This window comes from Pseudonaja textilis, chromosome 1, assembly GCF_049901715.1.
Source record: "Pseudonaja textilis isolate UNSWEBS1 chromosome 1, rPseTex1.2, whole genome shotgun sequence".
NCBI classification, from domain to species: Eukaryota; Metazoa; Chordata; class Lepidosauria; order Squamata; family Elapidae; genus Pseudonaja; species Pseudonaja textilis.
This window is the reverse complement of record NC_141990.1, coordinates 79,676,668-79,700,435: the sequence shown is the minus strand read 5'-3', so window position 1 is coordinate 79,700,435 and position 23,768 is coordinate 79,676,668. Positions and strand designations below refer to the sequence as shown.

Here is a 23,768-nt window from a genome sequence, read left to right as displayed (position 1 = left end):
ATTCTCTGCAGCCAACACAGATTATATTGGTTCCTGTTTTGTGCCAGGAAATTGTTTGATTTTGAATGATACGTGAGCCCAACCCATTTAGTTTGTATCAAACCAAGACATTTGATAAATATAAATAAAATAAACTATCATTGATACCTGATAGTTTAATGCTTTAAGATCATGGCTTAATGCGGGGCTTGGCAACTGTCACAATCTATATGGTTTCTAGCATTAATTTTATAGCTCAACATCCTGAGATTGCACCATTGAAATTTGATACTGGGCAGCTTCTGTGGTATGGGCTTTCATTTTCCTTCCTCTAAAATGATAGAAATGGGAGGCAAAACGCTCCAATTTCCATTCTTATCCACAGGCCTAAAATTACACTGCTCAAATTCAGCAGCAAACCCTAATTTCCCTGAATAACAAGCCCCCAAATTGAACCTGCCATTCACGTCATACCCCTATTCTCAGATATAAAACCCTCAATAATGCCACCACTTTCTTACTTAGAGTAATAGATTCTATTGGTAGAACTTGAAAAGGCTTAGTAATAATTGGCTCTTTGGGTCATCCAGTGAAAGATTTGTGTATCTAAAATGCTACATGGAGCACCCTTTATTCTTGAATCTATAATATGCAGAACAGATGGGGCAATTGTGTTCCTGAATAATTTCATTTTCTGAGTGTTGGTTGCCATTCCTCATCGCTTAACTAATTACCCAGTAACCATGGGGTTGATCTTTACACTTAGCGAGACTAAAATCCTGCCAAGAAAAACCAGTAGCTGCTAATGGTACAGCTACTTATTTTCAGTGCCCTCTGAATTATTTTTTCAATGTAAAAGTGGCTTTAAAAAGATGACAATATTTTTTTGGAATTGATTCTTCTGTATTTAAAAAGGAAAAAAAGTGAGTATAAATTGCACACAATTTAAATTAATCATATTTTCTTATTGAAGTTGAATTAAAAATACACTTACACTAAATAAACTCTGGGTTTATCACTCTTGAGTTCATTTTCTTATTAACTTGTCCTTTTTGTTATAACTAAAATGTGGGCAGCTGTTCAATTTGTTTTTGCAGTGGATTTTTAGATGTATTTGTATATGGATTAAAGAGCTGTGAGTATTTTCCTAAATTTAGTAAATTTCCTAAATTTACTGAACACTGCAACATTTCTTGGATTAGGTTCTTTGCAGGAGTGTTGACACTGGGGTCTACTGGTTAGTTTTTATCTGTTTGTAAAAATAATATATTTTTCACTTGTAATGGAAAAAAATATATATAGTTGATAGGAGTAAAAAACAATTTGATGGCACATAACCAACAGAGATACATCCATGCAGTTTCTTCCAACAATACAATAGTTGTGGGATTTGTGGCTTTTTGTTGTTGCTGTTGCTGATGGCTTCCCAATCTAGCTTCACAGGCATGGGGAATGCTTGGTGGTCTTCTGTCCAATAAAGCCCAATCCTGTTTAGCTTCTGAACCAGAGAGATCCATCAGCTGTTACCATCTTCTAAAACAAAGACCTCAGATATTATAAACAGATTACTTGGGAGAATACAGTAATAAGCTACCCTTATTTTTCTAAATCCCTTCTAGCATCAAATTTAAAACATGCTTGAAGAATTACCTAGGAACACAGCAGTTTTTCAGTGTAAGTACCACTCAGGAATGTTTACATCTTGTGCTGATAAATTGTAGGAACGGCATTCCCCTATATATGAACTGTATATACAGAATTACTTCTCAGATATTCAGTGTGGGCAGATTAAACATATACTGGGGAAGCTATGACAGTTTCCAACCAAATTTTCTTGTCTGCTGTCAGAATGCATTTTTGTACTGGCATCCAAAACAAACGGCCAACAGGTGTATATTTTTATGTATAACCTAAGCAGGTTATATATCCTCCTCCTTATCACCATTCAGTATATAGAGGCTGAGGGCCTACATTGTAATATAAAGCTGCTCATTGCTTTTTCTCATTTATCTATCATATGATATTTGGGAAAGGGACAGAAAAACCCCCACAGATGCTCTGATAGAAGCAGAACCAAACAATATTGGCTGGCAATATATTTTATACAAGACAATAAATATTCAGTGGGAAAGTAAATGGGGCTCTAAAAATTACTGCTCACAAAGAATAGAAGCTGTTTTTATTTGACAAGCAGCATGACGGGCACATTAGACACTACACTGCTCATCTAAAAGCTAATTAGCTTTAGGGTACAGATTAAGGACCTGGCTTATTCATCATCCTGACCCCATTTGCAAAATTCTTCTTTGTTACTCTGCCATGTGCAAAACAAAGTAATTCCCATATTTGCATGTAAGATTTGTCTCTTGGGAACTAATTGATATGCGTGCCCATGAGGCAAACAAGTTCCACTGCTTTTACTCAGGATTGTCATATTACAGTGCACCTCTCAATGTTGATGATTTGTACTATGTGTAACATACATCTGGTTTATGTTTTAGTCTGTGTTTTAGGAAAGCAGTGTGACTTTTTCTATAGCCTGACATAAATTCAGGGGCCTTCACTTATATTGTTTGACTCCACTAGAAAAGGACAATTGTCTCTATTGATTTTTGTAGTTAGCACCTTAGTTATAAGAAGGAAACCAGTATCCAAGATCCATTGTCTTGGATACCCAGTTCAGAGTTATGGTGATCTTTGACAATGATGTGTTATAATTGCTTCAGGGAGATCTAATTTTGATAGCATGGCTAAGCTCTATTATACACTTGAATGATGTTGGAATACATGATTGCATTTCTCCAGGCAACTCTGTAATGGGAGCAAGTGAGCATGAGATAATTTAATCTTTAATTTCAACAGTCTTTTCTTTAAACCATAGGCAAAAAAAGCCAGGTGTATTGTCACACAGCACTTTTCCCCATCAATATTCATTGACAACTCTTTTTATCCCCTTACTTCTAAAAGTGTGTTTACAGATTTATATCTGTTAGTTATACTTCTTCCTGAACTGTGAAAGAAATGTTCACTTTCAAAATAGTCATTTATTTTAAAATGGTATAAAGAAAGATCTGTGACAACAAGGAGCTAAATGTTAATAAGTTGGCAAAAACAGGAGTGTTAATGTCAATTTCATGTAAGACGATTCCAGCAGTATCAGGTGCCTTGCCAACTGGAGAGTGACTCAGAGGATATGGAATGAAAAGCTTCATTTAGCTCTTTAAATGTTTATTAATCAAGCTGGTTTATTTGGACAGAGAAATAAAAAGATGATGCTATCAATTTTATTACTACAAACAATATGGAGAAGAAGGAACCAGAGCAAATGAGTCATTGCCTATATAAAGTATAATTTGTACGTACGGCGTAGCAAACAAACACTCAGGTATTGTTCTGGTATGCCCCCCCCCCCTTTATTGTAAATTTATTTCTTTATCAGATTTATACAGCCACTCATCTCACAGATTCGGCTCTGGCCAGCAAACAATAAATAACCAGTTAGACTTAGAATAACTTTACTATCATTTTGAATATACACTGATCAGCATACATTAAATTGAAATTTCATTGCATACAGCTCTCAAAGGATCATCACCTCCAATATACACTATGTAAACATGACAAAATAAATACATATAAAATTATGCATATACCCACATATACTATATAACACAGAGAAACAACATAGCCTAGTTCAGATGTATACATGTACGTGGCGAGAAAAGCAAATCTTGCGAGTTTAATACTTTAATACCTTCTCCCAAAGGGGAGCAACAGAAACAGACTGTAAAGTGGGTGTGTCAGGTCTCTAACAGTGCTTTGAGTTCTAAGCACATAGCGTTTATAAGCAGTACCCACAACGAACAGTTAAAGAAGGGCTACTTTTGGTGTGCTGGTCTATGATAGTAATAAAGATTTGATTTATCTTATAGTTTAATTAATGTTCTTGGATAACTTATATCAATCACTGTGAAAGAAAAACAAATCATGTCATATGAACTAAAGTGGCTGTTTCTGACAAATTCTAACGTAACGACAAACAACCATATTGTGTCTTCATGCAATGTATTTTTATTAGAACCTCCCTCCCCACGTACAGTATTCTTTGTAAGTTTTATCAGTGACCAGAGAAAGACTTGACTGAAATATGGTACTGTGTAGAAACAGACCAGCTGGTTGTTGCTGTGGCTTTTACTCATCACTTTTGTAGAATCAAATCTTTTACCTTTGGGTTACTAAGATCTGAATGTGATAGGATCGTGATGGCAAACCTATGGCAAGTGTGCCGGAAGCGGAATGCAGAGCCATTTCTGCCGGCATGCAAGAGGTCACCCGGAATAGCGCCACTGCGCATGTGCACGTCTCCCCGCCAGCCAGCTGATTGTCGGGTATCTTGTGTGCGTATGCAGGGGAAACATGTGCGGGAGATGCGCACATATGCACAGGGGGTGGAGATTGGGGGGGTCGCACATGCATGCACAGAGGCACATGGTACAGGTGCAGGGGGTCGCATGTGCACACGCAGGGGCGGGGGGGTCGTGCGCACATTGCATTATGGGTGGAGGCACTTTTAGCACGCGATGAGGAAAAGGTTAGCCATCACTGTGAGAGGATATCTGTTACAGTGAAAAGGGACTTTTTAGATCAGATTGAATATATAACAGAATTCATACGTGTATAACTTGCAAAGATACATTAATATTGTTTTTAGAACTATGCCGACTTCGGTCCGACCTAAGCATAGTACACAAAATTATCCATTGCAATGTCCTACCCTCAATGGCTACTTCAACTTCAACCACAACAATATACGAGCACACAATAGATACGAACTCAAGGTAAACTGCACCAAACTCGATTGCAGGAAATATGTCTTCAGCAACAGAGTGCCCAGAATACTCTACCTGACTCTGTGGTTTCTTCACAAAACCCCCAAAATTTTAACCTTAGACTGTCTACTGTTGACCACACCCCATTCCTAAGAGGTCTTAAGGGGTGTGCATAAGTGCACCAATGTGCCTACTGTCCCTGCCCTAATCTTCCCTTTTATTCTTACCCATTTCATGTATTAATAATCATGTTTATACTTATATCTGTTATCTAATACATGCTCAACAAAATAAGTAAAATAAATAAAAATAAAGTTCCCCCGTCAAATCTGGCTTCTTAAGTAGCTGTTGAGTTCCCTTACCTTTTATCAGTTCCTCTGGAAGGTTTTGTTTGGCTCAAAATACTTTTCCCGCCCATAATTGGCAATCATTTGGTTTGATCTTACATTAGAGTCTTTGTGATCTCTTAAGATGATGTATTGGTCTTTTTTAGTAATCCCACTTACTCTATTTCTATTATTGTTGTCATGAAAGTATACACATACACACACAGATACATTTAAAAATAGATGTACTTAATAAGTGTAATACTGAGACTGTAAACTGCCTGAAGCATTTTTTTATCTTTTACAATGAATGCAATTGAATAACTATTAATGTAACTTGCTGGTAGGATCACACACATAAAGCAAGTATAAATGTGAGTCCTTGCTTTGCTTCAAGAACATACCACTCTTTTTACCGTATTATTTTTTCACTTATTTGTCTTGGGATATTTGTCACTAATCCTAATGATCTAAGTGCCCTTCATAAATAAAATTCTCTAGAAATAATTTTTGGGTTTGAGAACTCTGTGTTCAGTTTTGTGGAAAAACCTGAATAGCTACAATTTGAGTGTGGGTCCAGTATAATTTCCTTTTTTCACGACAGAAAGATTGGTGATAAAAAAGCCTAGCTGATGAGTTATTTCTTGAACAGCCATTTTTGAAATACATTTCTCAAAAGTAGCTGGATAATTATATTCATTAGCAAAGCATTTGGTGCTTTTTAAACTACATTTAGCAAATGCTTCCATAGCTGAGGGTCCACCCATTTAAAAGGAAACAGGATGTGGGCAGAAACTGTAAGGAAAAAGTCTAAGCTAATAATTCTAAAGGATCTTACTGTTCATTTTTAAACTTATTTAATGTTTGGAAGCAGTTTGATAGATGAATGCCTAAAAATGGTGAAAAAACTATTTAAATACTTGAAAAAGGTAAAATGTGTTTGGCTGAATAAACAAATTATGCTTGGCATTATGAACTAAAACTGTTAGAAAAACAGTTGATTTTCAAATATGTATTAGGAGGAAGGACTGGACTAGCTGTTTTGGAGAAAGGGAACTGAACATTTGAATATATTTGGATGTGAAGTTGTTTTAATTGGGCTCTAAAGGCAAGCTGGAATTTCTACTGTTGTACCTTCTACCCTGCTGCAAAGTGCCCTTGTTGGGGCGGCTCACCTCAAGGTTTGCAGTAGGGTTCCATTGGTTAGTGAAGCTGGTTGACTTCAACCTGTCTTCCCTTGGGCAGAGATTTGGCAGCTCATGAGTTCATGGCCTCCATTGCAACCATGGAGTTGGCCCAGATCATTAGAAGTCACAAATGCATTGCATCTGCTTTTTATCTTGAAGCAGATGTAATGTGAGTTGAAGGTGTAGGGTATTAACATTTGTCCTTGTTATAGTCAGGTCACTTTTGATCCATTCTTAACATAGGTTTGACTGCTGTAAAGAATTGTGGGACATCTAGTTGGATATTCCCTCTGGATTCCCTTTGTGGTCACTAATTGAAAAAAAAATAGGTGATTGAGATCATATCTTGCAAAGTTATCTGGGATGAGTTTGTGCTCGCTGGTTTGAAGCAGTGAAAAGAGTTCTCTGTAGAATCAGCTGTGCCACCAATAACTTGGTTCCTTCTTTTTCCTGGTTAGTGTTGGAATAAAACTTCGAGAAATACAATAGGCTAGGACTGGGTGATGGTGAACACTACTGAAGAAGGCAGTAATAAAACTCCCCAAGAAGCCATCCCTTTTTGACACTACAAGAGAGTGATGGGTTGTAGTTGCAGAGAGGTCTGGGGGAAAATGTTTTACTGGAATTGTTAACATTATGGATGATCTATGGTGGAACTGGGAGAAAGACAGTATGGCTTGCTTTGACTTGATCTTTCAATAGCTTTCAATACCATTGATCATAGTAACCTTCTGGATAATCTGTCTAGAAGGCTGGCAGTGCTCAGCAGTGATCCTCATCCTTCCAAAATGATCTTTTAATCTTGTTACTGTTTTGGAGGCCTATAAGCTGCTTGGAATCAGACATAATAGGAACAGCACATATAATCCCAATTAAAAATAAATAAAAAATAAAAAATTAGAAATAAAATTAGTTACTAGAAATGCATAAAATATATATTCTTCTCTTTTTACTCATGAATCACAAGAGAACTCTGCATCATTAGAATGTGACCCTATTAGTGACCTCAAACTTCTACTATGTTTATTAAGTTTTCTGGTTCCGTTTTATGAAAAACTCAGATATGTAGAATAGTCCTTTGTAAGAGATTAGTTTGGGCATCTGGTTAGAGGTTTTGTGGTGTTTTCTGACGTCTGCTGTTTGTGAGATAGAGGGAAAGGTGTGTCCGAGGGAAAATAGGTCTTTTTGTAGACTTTGGATTTTAAGTTGTTCTTTGCTTAAGCTCTGTCAATAAAGCAATTTATGACATAATAAAAACGTCATAAAACATTTCCTGTGTGACTATGCCATTTTCAAGGTAGATAATCTTTGAATAATGGCAGTGGATTGGAGGTTGTTGAAGGAATCTGGTAAGGAAATATCTCTGGAAAAAATGGCCCAATGGGTCATGTGTTAATAGCATTTGTTTGGTTTTATTATCATTCTAACGATATTAGTTGTGAACATGCAGGCTGTGCTGTAGTTGAGAAAATTGTAATAAAGTCGGGTTAGTACCACGGGCTAAGCTAAAAGTCAGTTGTAAGCCAGAGTGCCAAGATTCACACACAACCTCCTATATTCCAAAGAGACAAATTGTATGCTAATTAATATGTCATATGAATTCATTCTTTAAAATGACTTAATGAAAAAAAGCCACTGGTTTCATTTTGTTCTTCACTGGTCTTTTATTGGGATAAGGAGGCAGGATGTGCTCCCAGAATGATAGTTCTCAATAAATGACAAAAGAAAGCTGGAGTTTATTTACTGACATGAGGGGAGCCAGGGAAAGGAAGTAACTGTGAATGTGAACTCATTAGCTCTAGCCCTAAAACTGACTGCCCTGGATGGTATTTGTGATAAACACCGGGGATGACCTCTGTACTTCTACTGCAGGATGTGCCACTGTGGAGGCTGCAGGCAGTGTGCGTGGGAAGACTTAATCCAGAGACTTCCATTCTTTCAACCTCTTTGACACAACGTACCAGGAAGAAAGATTAGTCTTTTTTAGTAACCTGAAGAAAGTAAGAGAATTACAATGTAAACTGGTGAAGGAAATATCGGTATCTCCCAAGGTTAGAAAGGCCCTCATTCAGAATGAAGAGGTGTTTATTAAAACTGAATTTGAAAAACTCTGTAAAGCTTTGGAAACAAGAAAGAGCTCCTTGAAAATCTTGAAACACAGAAAGAAAGAAAAGTGAAGGAGCATCTTTATAGGAAAGACTATGAAAGAAGCTTACCAGAAAACAGATGAAAATGTTCTGATCGTGAAAAGTTTTTAGATGAGTGTTGTCCCCAACATTTCTTAGAAGCTGCACCAAAGTATGAAGATTTAACTTGAGCTGATGCATATGGCATCTGGTCATGAAGATCAGCCAGAATGCAAACAAATGCAGCTAGATAACAAATCTGTAATTAAGGATATTTCAGTCATGACATAACTTGCTGAAATCAGACATTCCTTCAGGAAATAATGAACCTTCTATATCTGCAAGTCCTGAAAACAAGTGGGAAAGATAAGAAAATTGTATAAGATACGTTCCATCCAGTACCAGGAAAAAAATGTTTTGGAAAATGGCAAGAATATTCTAACTCAGTATATGTCAGTATCAGCACCTATCAAATTTTGAAACATGAGTCACAAGGAACTGTATTATATACTTTTATATTTATTTATATCTCACCTTAATCACTTTTACAAATAACTTATTACATATTTGATAAAAACAATTCTGTGAAGGTCATAGTTGAATAGGAATTTGAGCATACTATATTATTTTAAATTTGCTGTCTTGTAACCTAATCCTACTCTGATATACTGCTTGTCCTGTAGTCGGTGTTATTGGTCTCTCCACATAAGTTTCGACATAATGATTTCTTCCTGTCTTTTCCAATTTCCTCAAGTGCACGCCACATTGTTTGAATAGTATGGCCAAATTATGGCCAGGAAGTGGAGGATTATATAGCGAGATACCATTAGTGACAGGGATGCACTAGTTACCAGTTTAACAACTGCAGTGGTTCGTTTAATAAATGTGGTGAAAAAAGTCGTAAAATAGGGCAAAATTCACTTAACAAATTTCTCACTTAGCATCAATTTTAGGCTCAATTGTGGTCATAAGTTGAGGACTGCCTGTACTTATTTTGCTAGGCTCTGAATGATAGTGGCAGGGATTCCAGAAATCCTAGAAGAAATGGAAAGCTCAGATGCATCTAGCTACAGTCAAATCTTAACAAATATCTCATTTACTTTGTTGAGACTTTAACAGAACATTTAATTTCATGACAGTGTATCCAAACTGTGTCCCATGGGCTGCATGGGATCCCACAAGACTGTAAACTTGTAACATTACATGATTTATATACATTAATTATATTATATATTTTATATGTGGTCCAAGACAATTCCTTTACAGTGCAGCCCAGGCAAGCCAAAAGATTGGATACCCATATTGTAGGTCCCTTCCCTGATCCTTGGCATTGTGTTCATGAGTGTACAGTCACTGCTGAATTTTAAAAAAAACAAAACAAGTTGTCAGAAATTGCAGAAATTTTTCTTCTTGGGAATTATACATTATTTAAAGAATCTCTCAGCCCTGTTTGATTGTTTTATCTTCTGTTCTTATATTTGCCACCCTGTGTATTTGTATGCATACATTCCTTCAAAGCATTCATCGTCTCAGCGCCCCCCCTCCATTTGTTGCCTTCGTGAGCCCCAGAGGAGCCTTCTGGGAGCAAAAATAACCCCCCTAGAGGCTCTTCTGAGGCCAGGAAGGTCCCAAAATGGAGCTGAGGGGGTGCTGCGCCCCTCTTCTGGCTCCATTTTTTTTCCTTCCTGAGCCTAGAGGAGCCTTCTGGGAGCAAAAATGCCCCCCCCCCAGAGGCTCCTCTGAGGCCCAGGGGGCCCAAAAAAACGGGTGGGGGTGGCTGCAAAAAAAAAAGCCATGCCCACCTAGTCACAGTCATGCCCACCTAACCATGCCTACCAAGCAACGCCCACAGGACCGGTAATAAAAATTTTTTGAATCCCACCACTGGTTTAGAAGATTATGTGGACTTTTTAAAATTTCCTGTTTACTTTCTTTCCTGCTATGACAAATTTCAGCCAGTGCAAAATATCACCCTATAGTTTCAAACTGTAACAACAGAGGCTCATTTTAAATTTAAAATGGACTAATCCAATGGACGTCTGCCTTGTCTCCTGTCTTAATACCATAGAGAAGGACATATGGTATGGAGAAGGTCAAGAGAAGCTCCCAGATCTTTTTGTTTATAGCAGAATCATCAAAAGTCGTACTTTCACGAGAAAAAACTGTACTTTGTTAGAATAGGATTACTGAGTAAAGATATGGGAAAACAGGAAAGCCTCTATAAAAAGTGTACGCATAATATCTTCATGTGCAAATGTTTATGTCTATTTCTTCAGCTGTAAAAATACAGAGATCTGGAAACATGTTTCATCATAGGAATGTACATAGTAATTATTAGTAGATTGCACTCAGTAGATTGGATGTGCTTCATTAACTTTTAATGATATCCTGAAATGTTTTAAGTTATATAAAATGAAATTGTGCAGATAGCTTCACTTGTGCAGTTTACTTAAAAGATTGGTAGATATATGAACTGCAAGTTCTGATTATCTTTATCTCATACAATTGTATGTAATGTTAACTAGGTTTTCTTAGCTCCATGTAGCATTGTATCTTTGGAGTTGCTGATATTGAGTGCTACATTTAAAAAAAAATTAATTTGCCTTTAAAAATAACTTAAAAAATTAAAAAAATAGTTTTAAAAAATTAGTTTTAAAAATAATTAAGAGTGGCAAACTCCTTCCTTCTCCTATTTTCCTTATAACAACAACGCTGTTTGGTGGGTTGGGCTGAGAGAGAGTGAACTGGCCCAAATCACCTAGTTGGTTTTCATGCAAAAGGCAGAATTAGAACTGTCAGTCTTCTGGTTTCTAGCCTGATGGCTTAGCTACTGGAACATACTGATTCTAAATTGGCATACAGGTGACACAAAGAGTACATTGAAAATCTAATGGCATGAAATCTAATGGCATGAAGCGCCTATGATGCTCAACAGGTAAATTGCTGTAAAGTTACTTTATTAGAATAAAAGTTCAATCATTTAAATAGCATCCATTTATAGATCGATGATCTATTTTTTCTCAGTTATATTGTTTCCTTTTCCCCCCTCAAAACTTTTATTCATAAGAGTAATAGATAATTGGATTGAAAAAAATGAGCCTTCCCTGATGAAATAGATATAAAACAGATAGATAAAAATAATAGATTGTACTCAGTCTCAAACAGAAATTCCATTTTAAAACCTTGCAGGCTGATTTTAGTTTTGATATATAGGCTGACTTACAGCTGGTTACTTAGCAACGGTTCAAAGTTACTTAGCAACGGTTTAACCAATCCAAAAAAGGGGACTTACAATCTGGATTCAACATTCCAACAGGTGTTGGAATGTACAGAATGTACTGTAGGTGTTCTCCACAGTCACATGACTTAGCTTAGGGTGCTTGGTGGTCAAATTTACAACTGTTTACAGTGTCCTGAGGTTACATGTCTTCATTTTATGACTGTTTTGCTGAAAACCGACATTTCCACAGTGATTCATGTTTGCAGTGATTCGCTTAATAACCATGCCCCCAAAAGGGTGTAAAATGCAAAATGCGACAGGCCGGCTGGAGTACTCAAATGCCGCATCAACATGATGGAAACGTCCACTACAAAACACACGTCCAATGCTACCGCGTTCGGGGGAACCGACGGGCGCAGGAGACCATTGGCCTGCGCCAAAAATCAACGAAATGGTCCACGCGGAAAGCACGGCCGTGTGAAAAAAGCAAGCGGGGAACAGAGGACTGCCAGACGCTCAAGGTGGCCACCTGGGCGTGGATTCGCTGACTGGACGCTCGACCGAGATCGTCAGGGCCATGCGGGACAGGAAGCTGGACATCTGCTGCCTCCAGGAAACTCGCTGGAAGGGCAACAAGGCTATGACTATAGACGGCTACAAGATCATACACCAGCTGTAAGGAAAACCGCGGCGGTGTAGCTGTGGTTGTCAGTCCAAGCTGGCAAAGTTCCGTCGCAGAAGTTAGCGCCTCACAGAACGACTGATGATAATCGTCGTAGCGACCGAGAGGCAGCGCCTACACATCTTGTCCGCCTCGCCCCTCAGACCGGATGTCACGAGGAGGAGAAGGATACCTTCTGGGAGCTGCTCGACATCCAACTCAGGCAGATCCCACACGAAGGCGACATCATCATCTCGGGCGACCTGAATGGTCATGTAGGGCGGGACAAAACGGACACCAGTGCCACGGTGGGCACTGCACAGGCGATACGAATGAGAATGGCCAGAGGATCCTGGACTTTGCCGACTCCCATGATATGACCATCATGAATACCTGCTTCATTAGGCGAGAATCTCAACTCCTCACCTACCATAGCAGAAAGCGGAGCCACCACACACAGATCGACTACATCATCGTCATGACGAAGAGCCGCTAAAAACGTGCTCAACGCCAAGGCGTACCCGTGCGAATCGAGCAGTCAGCACAGGCCGCTGATGGCGAAGATCAGGATCAGCAAGCCCAAGACCAGGATTGACAAAGGAATGCAGACCAGCCACGAATCAAGTGGTGGAACCAGAAGAAGATGGCGGGACCCCTCATCAAACCGGAGCAGTTCCTGCAGATGGTCGACGGGCCACAGGAAGTGTGGTCCATGCTGAAGAGCACTGTTCACACTGCCGGCTGCCAACAGCTTGGTTGCACCAAGCCAGGACGGAGACGCATCGAAGCGAGATACATGGCTCTGGACACCGGAAGTACAAGATGCCGTACACCTGAAGAAACGGCTCTACAAGGCCTTTCTTCAGGACAAGACCAGCGAGAAGCTCTGCGAATACAAGGCGGCCAAAAAGGCAGCCAAGAAAGCAGTAGCGACAGCCAGAAGCTCCCACTACGATGACATCTACGAGAAGCTGAACACGCGAGAAGGCGAGAATGAGATCTACCGCCTAGCCAAAAGCAGACACAGGAAGACCCTGGACATTGACCAGTTTCATGGGATCAACGGCGAAAGGGGAAATTTGATCGTCAACCCCAGAGACGCTGCGGAGAGGTGGCGACAATACTTTCGAGAAGATCTCCACCGAGGAGTTCCCACACCCACGAACCCCGCGAGGTGACCCAGTTGAAGGCCCAGTCTCAGGCATTTATGCCAGCGAGGTCGCCCGACGCCATCAAGGCCATGAAAACGGTAAGGCAACAGGACCGGACGACATCCCTGCCGACTTCTGGAAAAAGGCACTACCGGGCTCGGCATTGTGGCTGTGCGAGCTGTTCAACAACATCATCTCCACGGGAAAAGTGCCACCTGCGACTGGTACCGCAGCACCACTGTTCCGATCTGGAAGGGAAAGGCAGCCCAGCGGACTGCTCCAACTACAGACCGGTCAGGTTACTGTCACACACTATGAAGATCTTTGAGCAGCGTCCTTGATAAGCGCATTGGGACATCGTCGACATCAGCGTCAACCAGGCTGGATTCATCAAGAACTGCGGCACCACCGGCGCCATCTTCGATGTGCGGATGCTGATGGAGGCTCACAGAGAGAAGAAAATCCGCTCCACACCGCCTTCCTAGACTTGGAAAAGGCCTTCGACCGAGTCCCACACGATCTCATCTGGCACGCACTGCGAGACCACGGCGTGCCTGAGCTGCTCGTACAATGGGTCCAACTCCTATACAGATGTCACAAAAGCCGTGTAAGCGGCAGCTGGGATATCAGAGGAGTTTAATATTACCGTCGGCGTACACCAGGGCTCTGCTCTCTCACCACTGCTGTTCATTCTGGTGATGGACACAATTACACACGACCTGTACACGCCCGCCCCATGGACGCTGCTCTACGCCCGATGATGTGTTCCTGGCCAACCTGTGCAAGGCTGAACTAGAGCACCGAGTCCAACAGTGGCACGATCGCCTCGAGCAGTTCGGGCTCCGGCTGAACCTAAAGAAGTCCGAATACCTGACCACTGACAATGAAATGACAGGCTCCATCCACGTGAACGGGCAGGAGCTACGCGCGCCTCCACCTTCAAGTACCTGGGAACTACTCTTGGGGAAGAAGGCCTACTACAAACTGAGGTGGCAGCCAGGATCAATGCAGCGTGGGGCAAATGGAAGTCCGTCACGGGCGTCCTCTGTGACAAGAAGATGCCCGATGCGCCTGAAGGCGAAAATCTATAACTCTGTGGTGCGCCCCGGTGGCCATATATGGCGCAGAGTGCTGGCCGACGACCAAAGAAGTCGAAAGCAGACTCCAGATAATGGAGATGCGAATGCTCCGATGGTCGGTAGGCCTCACCCTACTCGATCGCGTCAGGAGCGAAGAAGTGCGTAGACGGTTCAACGTCGTGCCCATCCCCACGGTCATGAGGCAGTCCCGGCTCGATGGTTCGGCCACGTGAGCCGCGCCAAGGAAGAATCCATCATCAAATCTGTAATGAAGGTGACTGTCGGAGGAGCGAGACCGCGTGGTAGACCTAAACAACGCTGGATGGACACGATCAAGGCCGATCTAGAGATCGCGAAGGCAGACCCGACACACGTGGCAGACAGAGAGGTGTGGAAGCAGTACTCAAGGACATTAGCGGACCTCGCCCGAGCGCGAGACAAACGCTGAAGAAAAAGAAGAAGGAGAAGATTTTATGACTGTTTTGCTGAAAACCGACATTTCCACAGTGATTGATGTTTGCAGTTATTCGCTTAATAACCATGCCCTCAAAAGGGTGTAAAATGGTGAGCGATTCATTTTACAACCGTTATGACATATAACCATAGTGGCAGGCTCTGTTATGGTTATATGTTGAAGACTACATGTATGATTTTTATGATGGTATATGCTGGTAACTACTAAGGTGTCCTAGGTGTGTTTTATATTTTTGGAACACCTGTTTCTGATTTTTAGAGATTGGTTTTGATATTTTCAGTATTAAGCAATGTTACTTTCAGAAGTTTTAAAGTTCTGTTGTTAACGTTAATCAAATTTACTTGAAATTTTAAAGTTGCAATTTTATACAGATTTACCGGGGGAAGGCAGGATACTAGGATAAATCAGTGAGGGTTATTTTTAAGTAGACATGTGTCACTTTTCACTATTCGACACACACACACTATATGCTTGCAGGTAATGTTACATAGTTCAGTTTCTCTTCTGCCTATCTAAGGGCTGATAGTTGTATCTCAAAGAATACAGTATGTTGTATCCCAAACTGAAAAAAGCTTAAAATTGTTTGGATACTTGAGTATTGATATGTCTTGCTCCATCACAATTCCCTGTATTCTTATTAGAAAGCCTTTGTCTGTATTGGGGATTTCTCATCAAAATTGGAAATGAGCCAGGAGTTACGTTTTGCCGTGATAGAGGCAGCATTATGCAAAGTGCAGAAAGAAACGAAAGGCACGAAATAAGAAAATAAAAGGAAATCTAGCTAAATCTAGCTGATAGCAATGTCGTTCACTATACCTTTCTCTACCTTTGTGATTTTGCAAAACTGTTCTTGCTTACATCACTACAACAAACTACTTCATATTTTACTTTCTGTATTTCAAACTTCTCATATCTTTTTGGTTTTTTACAAAAGAAAAATAAATACATAAATAAAAAAGTAGAAGTTTCTATTGTGTTTGATTTTGAACCCCATCTAGATTCTTTGGAACATGACAGCTTATAAATGTTATCTATTTATAAACATATAGATAGATATGCACACACATTACTTTTCTACTGATATTTTTTTCCATTTTAAAAAAGTTTCCAGCTTTTTTGCCATCGTTAGTAAACATTCTATCTACTTGTTATCACAAAAGCGTCTACTTGCTCTGCTTCCACAAGAGTTTGCAGTAGGGTGAATGCTGGCATCAAATGAAGTTTAGTAAAGTTTATCTTTCCCTCAACAAATTTCTGCAAAAAGACCTGGAAAAGCAGCACATACTGGAAAGCTCCTGCTTGTGTTTCAAAGGGGAACTTACATCCTACTTAAAAAAAAAGAAACTGATTGAGAATGAAAATAGAGTAATGTGCATTTTAAGAAAAGCAAATAGTTTTGAGCAGTTCAAGCTTATATACATTGCAGATTTGTGGAAAGCCATCACATGGTAAAGATATATGATCTAAACAGTTATTCAAAAATGTGTGTGTATATATTCATACACATATGTGTGTATATGTAATAGATTTCAGTGGGATCTATAATACATTGGACAACATTTTTAGCAATTCAAGTATTACTTGTTAATGTACAGCAGCAGTTACATGTTTGATTCTTTTCCATTTTCGTTCCGCTGTGAGGATCTATCACCAAAGAGCAAACTGCGTTTGTGTAATCTGTGCCTCTCTATAAAAGTAGGTGTGTGCAAATGCAGTTTCTGAATTGATGATGATGCATTGTATATAGGGTTACCATGACTACAGATGTAAAAGATACAAATAGTGTGGTTGAACTTCTTCCTTTTCCTTAAGGCGGCTTCCACACTAGAACCTATGCCAGTTAGTACTACATCTGGGGAGGCTGAGCCATTTAAGTGCTGTCATAGTTCCTGCTCCAGATGAAGATGTAAAAGAAGCTTTGCAATGTTTCTGTGGGAATTGTAGGTTGGGAAATGGGTTTCCTATTGGTGCCTCATATCCTAGAATTCTGGCCTACCAGTGAGAAGAACCCCCCCCCCCCTTCACAGCTGGTCAGAGTCTTAATGTTTTTCTCCTTTCACTGTGAAAAGGAACAGCACTGAAAGAAGAACAAGGAAAGAGTAGCTGCTACTAGTCATTGGCTCTTTTAGTCCTTCCTCCATTGACTAATTGGAGGGTGGGGAATGTGTGCTGTGTACTATGTATTGATAAAATATAATGGGGAGGTTCAAACTAAGTTGGAAGGTGTAATCTTTGGTGCTCTGTAAGATATTGATGTTACTCCATTAATAAACTTCTTCAAACAAACAACTGAACTCGGAGAGCACCAAGAAAACTACAGTTGAACCCTGAGCTACTGATAGTCTCTTCTGTTCACCATTGAAAATTTTGTGGAAGGATTAAAAGTATTTTTTGATAGATACAGAATAAATTCTGGCAATAATTTTATACAAAGCATCTTCACAAAGCAATGGGAATAGGCTTATTTTAAAAGGAGCCATGAAGTAATGGTGGGAATGTGGATGGATGTGGAAACGAACTAGGCAGATTCTTTGTTCCTATAATATTGTAAAAAATGGAATCTAGGGTTGACCCGGCACGAAAAGACCTGTGAACTATTTGCAAAAAAGTTCACAGTAAAAAGTGGCTTTCAGATTGTTGAGCTTGTTGAGAAAATATTACGTAGTAATAATATTGATATTAACTGGGTATATGTATCATTATGTAAATTGCCTTTCTGAAAAAGGTCTGCTAAGAAAGATGGAAAGGTCCCAAAGAGTAACTTCCAAAAAAATACTATTACCAAAACATAGTCCTATAAAATGTGCCTTTTCTTTAGAGGAATCTTGTTAAAATAGTATGTAGCTATTGTTGAAAACTACCCAAGACTCAGTGGATGCAAGGGCTTTGGAGATGGAGTTTTCTAGACTTTTTGATCTATAGTCATGGAAGCTGAAATTGTTGAAATCAGGAACCCAAATGCTAAGAGTGGGTGAAAATCACTAACCTCATTAGGATTTGTAAGTATCTTATGTAAATTCTATGTGGTTTGCTGGAGATGGAAGAATATATGTTATCAGTTGCATTATTAAGCACTTACTAAATGAAGGGCACTGGCCCATAGAGGAAAAATCCGCACCACCATAATTATCTTTGTAACTCAAAAACATGGTTGTAAGAAATAATTTACATAAGGTAAAACCAACAATTTATTTCCTATCTAGAGTTATACTATAACTTGAAATAATTCCCTTCTTACATTGTAACAATGATACACTGAACTTCAAAGATTTTGCTATTTTAGCAAAATGGTGGTTGAATTTCTGACCATGGTTGAATGAATATAATTTTAAAATTAAAGGACAGGCACTGCAGTTCCTTTGAAGCAGAGATTAGGGAAAGCTATGAGCATCTTAATTTTGTAGCATTCATTATTTTATATGTATTTGAAAATTTAGTCCTTTGGCTCCCTTCCATGTCACTGGATAAACTTGTAGTCTCCAGAAATCTTGTAATAGTGCTTTGCTAATATCTAGTGTGTCACAAACTAACAAGTCAGAACCATTTGCACCAACTTTGGTGCACCGTTAACTTTGATTAACGGTAGAAGGCATAACAACATCTTCAGTGCCCCGTTTCCAGTTTAGTGAGAATTAATGTCATTGGGGTAAATGTTTGAAATTCTGTAATGAGTTCCACTGAGATTTCTTTAAGCATACCAAGCCGCTCAATAGTTTTCTGGCTCAAGCTATTCCAGTTTGTTGTCTTTTAAAAACAGTATTGACCTACTTGGCTTATTACCAAGCTCTTCCTTTTTCAGAAAAAGTACAGACTAGGGTAAGCTTAGTTTACCCTAGAAACTAAGGTTTAGTTAGAAATATTTATTCTATTAGTATAATATAATAATATAGAACTTTCTATACCAATTAATTAATATAAAAAATAAATGCTGTCAGCAGCCTGGCATGCTTACTTTTAATAAAGTCACCTTATAGTGCAAGCTGTATTGATCTGTCATCTTAAGGATATAAGAGAGTGGCAACTTTGCTTACCCTAAGCCAGTGGTGGCTAACCTTTTTGGGGTCCTGTGCCAAAAATTGTGTGCGCGCTAGCATGCACATACTCACATACCAGCACCCAGAATGCAATGCATGCCCCCCCACACCTCCTGCACCTGCATGTGCAATCCCCCCGCCACCCCCTTACCTGCACTTGTTTTTCAGCTTGTTTGAGGCCTTTTTCGGCCACCCAGAGGCTTGGAAAAAGCCTCTGCAAGGCCTTTTCAGGCTGAATTATAGGCCCGTTTCATCACTTCTGGTATTATAGGAAGTGACAAAATGAGCCTATAATTCGGCCAGAAAAGCCCTGCAGAGGCTTTTTCCAAGCCTCTGGGAGGCCAAAAAAGGCCTCAAACCAACCGAAAAAAATCAGCTGTGAGGTGCGCGCATGCGCAGTGAGGTAAGTTTGCCTGCTGCTCGTGTGCCAGCACAAATGGCTCTGCCTGCCACTTGTAGCACGCGTGCCATAGGTTCGCCATCACAGCCCTAAGCCTTCTCCTTTGATTGAGGAGAATGGAAACTCCTAGCTCAACACACTTGAAAGACATAATGTTTGGAAATTTTTCCCTTTTATGTAGATTTTAGTTTGCAGCCTATGTTCATTGTCGCTTGCGGAAAAATTGCATGTGTCGTGTGCATGTGTGCCTGCACCCAAAATACAATGCATGCCTGACCCCCTCCCTGTGCCCCTGCGCATGTGTGCACGGCCCCCCACATTCCCCCTGCCCCCATGCAAGAGCTCCACCTCTAGGCCATGGGAGCTGCTGTTTGCTGCAAGGAGGCAAATTGCTAGGAGGCAGAAGCCGAGTCAGATTTTTTTTTTTCTTGTGCTAATCAGGCTGTGATTAAACAACTGAAACTGAAACTGGCTGTTTGCTGTTTGGTGCACAAGGAGGCAAATTGCTGGGAGGAAGAGGCAGATTTTTTTTATCTTGTGCTAAGCTGTACTGAAACTGAAACTGGATGTTTGCTGCAATGAAGCAATTTGCTGGTAGGCAAAGGCAGAGGTAGGTTTTTTTTTCTTGTTTTCTTCCCCAAAAGCTAGGTGTGTTTTATACTTCAGAGCATTTTATACTCCCAAAAATACAGGTACATTTACTGTGTATACCCAATAGAGACTAGCATCCTTCTGTTCAAATAAGTTCCTTTAAAGTAAGATGGTTATCTTAGAATCCCTGAGGTTTGTAGCTATGGATATCTGTATGAACTTCATTTTGTGATTATGAGAAAATCTGAAATTCAGGCTCATTTCTTTGGATTGACCATAAATGTCTCCTTAATTCCCATGCCTCTTTATTTTCCTGTGATTTATAAAAACAGTATATATAATGAACAACAAAAACTTCATGAAACAAATCAATTCTCACTTCTGCTGGGAAAGGTAGAAGGAAGATCTAAAAGACCAGGCAGATCATCCTGGAGGAAATCTTATATATGTGTTTTCTAAGAATTAACAGTTGTATAGTGGAACATAGAATTTTTCTGGGGTGATTGTTTTTTAAAAGTTATATTTCATATGCATTTGATTAAAGCTAGATACGTGTATTCCTATGTAAGGGATTCTTCTGTTGTGCTTTGCTTCTTTCCTCCTTTTTTTGAGAGAAAAGTTTCTCACCTATTTAGCTCACATGATTAAAAGGGACCACATGGTGATCTTCTCCCTTAATTAGCATAATGTTAGTAAAAGGAGTAAAAGAACAGCAGTGGGCCACAATTCTCGTTCTTCTCTCCTCCCAACAGGTCTTTTGAGATTTGCTAAACAAGTCAGGCCATTAAGCACTTGTCAATTCAAACAAAAGCAACGCTAGCTAGCAAAATGATTGAGAGTGATTCGATGCCTCAGCAGATGTTGAACTTGTCTGTGCCATTAATTTTGTCTTGAGCAGCTTTTCTTGTGGCAGCCAACTCATTCCAGTACATTGTTCAACTTATGCTGAGCATACATTCAAATGGATACATTTTGGGTTTCTTTTGATTGGCATTTTATTTTACTTTATTTCAACTTGTAATCAAACATATATTTCCTTGTCAGTAAAGGCAAGCTATGTGATGACAAACTTTTATAAGCACAAGAAATGTATTGTGCTTGTAAGTTTGTCAACACCCAGCTTACATTTCTTGTGTTATTTCTTTAAAGTATCTAATGCTTTGTACTTCATCAAAACAATGTGTATAGTTAAAAGAAAGCAGTATGAATGGGTACAAATAGAATATCCTAGCAGATTTATATATTGCCATCAATAAATTAATGATTTATTCCATCAGCTTTCTTCTGTCAGGTAAAAGGCTTAGGAAATGTCATACGAGTGTTTACAGAGTCTTTCTTTATTCTGAGCTCTACACATTGTTGGTTTACAACCTGTATCATTTCTATTAATTTAGAGAATATGTGTGTCAGCTAAAGATGGTGATGGATGGTGATGGTTGATGTATAACACTTTTGGAGGCCATCAGTATGGGGAATATGTCTGAATTGTGAGGGGAAAAAATCTAGTAAGAGAAATTCATCAGCTTTAGAGTCTTAGCTATATATGCATGAGTGCATAAGGGAGAAGAAATCAGAAGAAATCATAGTTAACATGTAAATATCATAGAAATCAGAACTTCATATTTTATTTTATTTTTATTTATTTTATTTTTATTTTATTTGGTTTGTCAATTGCTTACAAGATAACAGGTATAAGTAAAAACATAGTTATGAATACATGGATACATATAAGAAAAATAAAAGAAACAATAGGACAGGGACGGCAGACACGTTGGTGCGCTTATGCATGCCCCCTACAGACCTCTTAGGAAAGGGGTGAGGTCAATAGTAGAAAGTCTAAGGTTAAAGTTTTGGGGGTTTGGGGAAGAAACCACAGAGTCAGGTAGAGTATTCCAGACATTGACCACTCTGTTGCTGAAGTCATATTTCCTGCAATCAAGTTTGGTGCAATTAACCTTGAGTTTGTATCTATTGTTTGCTCTTGTATTGTTATGGTTGAAGCTGAAGTATTCATTGACAGGTAGGACATTGCAATGTATGATTTTGTATACTATACTTAGATCGGACTGAAGGAAGTGTAGTTCTAGATTTTCTAGGTCTAGAATTTCAAGTCTGGTGGCATAAGGTATTCTACAACGAATAGAGGAGTGGAGAACTCTTCTTGTGAAATATTTCTGGACTTTCTCAACTGTGTTAATATCAGATATGTAATGTGGGTTCCAGACTGATGAGCTGTATTCGAGTATTGATCTAGCAAATGCTTTGTATGCTCTAGTTAGTAGTGTAATATTACCAGAGAAAAAGCTACATAAGATTAGGCTAACAACTCTTAATGCCTTTTTGGCTATGTAGTTACAGTGGGCTCTAGCACTTAGATCATTAGAGATGAGTACTCCAAGATCCTTGACAGTTTGGATCATCAACAAGATCTTGACTATTCAGCCTGTATGTTATTTTCTGATTTTTTTTGCCAATATGTAAGACAGAGCATTTATTTGTTGAGATTTGAAGTTGCCTTATGTTTGACCATTCTGATACATATTTCAAGGTCTTTGTGAAGGGTAGCAGTATTGTCTGTGGTGTTGAATTACATCATCAGCAAAGAGAATGGTCTGTAATTTTAAACTAGGCTGGGGTCTCCTTTTTTGGAGATGGGGATGACAGTAGCTTGTGGCCATAGTTTTGGCAAGGAGCTGGTCCTGAAAGATTTTTCGAAGGTTATGCTTAGAGGTTCGGCTATGGCAGTGGATAGCTTTTTTAAGAAGTAGGCACATATTCTGTTTGGTCCAATAGATAGAGATGGTTTTAGATTGCGTAGTGCTTTTTCAACATTGTCTACTGTAAAATCGATATGTATTAGATCATTGTAGTTGTCTGTATATATCTGTAATATTAAAGATCTAGTTTTTCCCTTAAACTTTGAGCGAGGATGGGTGTTGAACTGGGACGATGTTTGGTCTGGTGCCTGATAGGAAAAAACTTGTTTTTCTTTGTTTTTACTATTGATTCTGTAAAGTGATCAAGGATCATTATATGAGATAGGTAGCCATATACTATAAATTCTGTAAGTAAAATAAATACTTTCAGGATTATAACCAGAGAAAAATCTAGGAAAAAAAGGGCAGATGTTCAAGCTCACCTGAGGCTTGTTTACATTTTGCTGAGTATAATCTGTGGAATAGTGTGATTAGTATAATATGAGAAATGAATTAACATAAGTATTATGTATGAACCAGGTTGCTTTATATATTTTGTTTTTGATAGTTTATTGAACAATCAATGGAACTCAAATGAAAAGAGCTGAGGCAGAGTTTTCATTGGCTTGTCACATGATGCTGCATAAAGAAATCAATGAATTCACTTAGAAATCTTCAGTTTTAGAATGGTAGCTTTGGTAATCTCTTCATGTTCAAGATTGGTCCAGCTGGAAATTAGAGATTTCATCAAAATGCTGCTTCCCCACATTTCAGGATTTTGATCTTATCTGTGATGGAATGTTTGGTTGATTTTAGGGCGAGTATCAACAACCCATAGCTCTGGAGCCGCATGCAGCTCTTTCTCTCTGCTGTGGCTCCTTGTCGCCCTATCAAGGCAGAGGGATGAAAGAGCTATCGCTCTGTCACAGCAGTGGCAATGGCTAGTGCCTTAGTGCTGGAGCGAAGCGCCCCTGCATTTGCTGAAACAACATTCCACCCTCGTCGTGGTGCATT

The 23,768-nt window shown here is 39.2% G+C and overlaps 1 protein-coding gene and 1 pseudogene across 1 annotated transcript in view; both read left to right on the top strand.

The window, feature by feature from the left end:
* The window catches only part of SCAF8 (SR-related CTD associated factor 8), a 160,305-nt gene that overhangs the window by 115,679 nt on the left and 20,858 nt on the right, over positions 1 to 23,768 (top strand). The gene's annotated exons all lie outside the window — the stretch shown is intronic.
* LOC113439223 (uncharacterized) lies at positions 7,637 to 9,002 on the top strand (annotated as a pseudogene).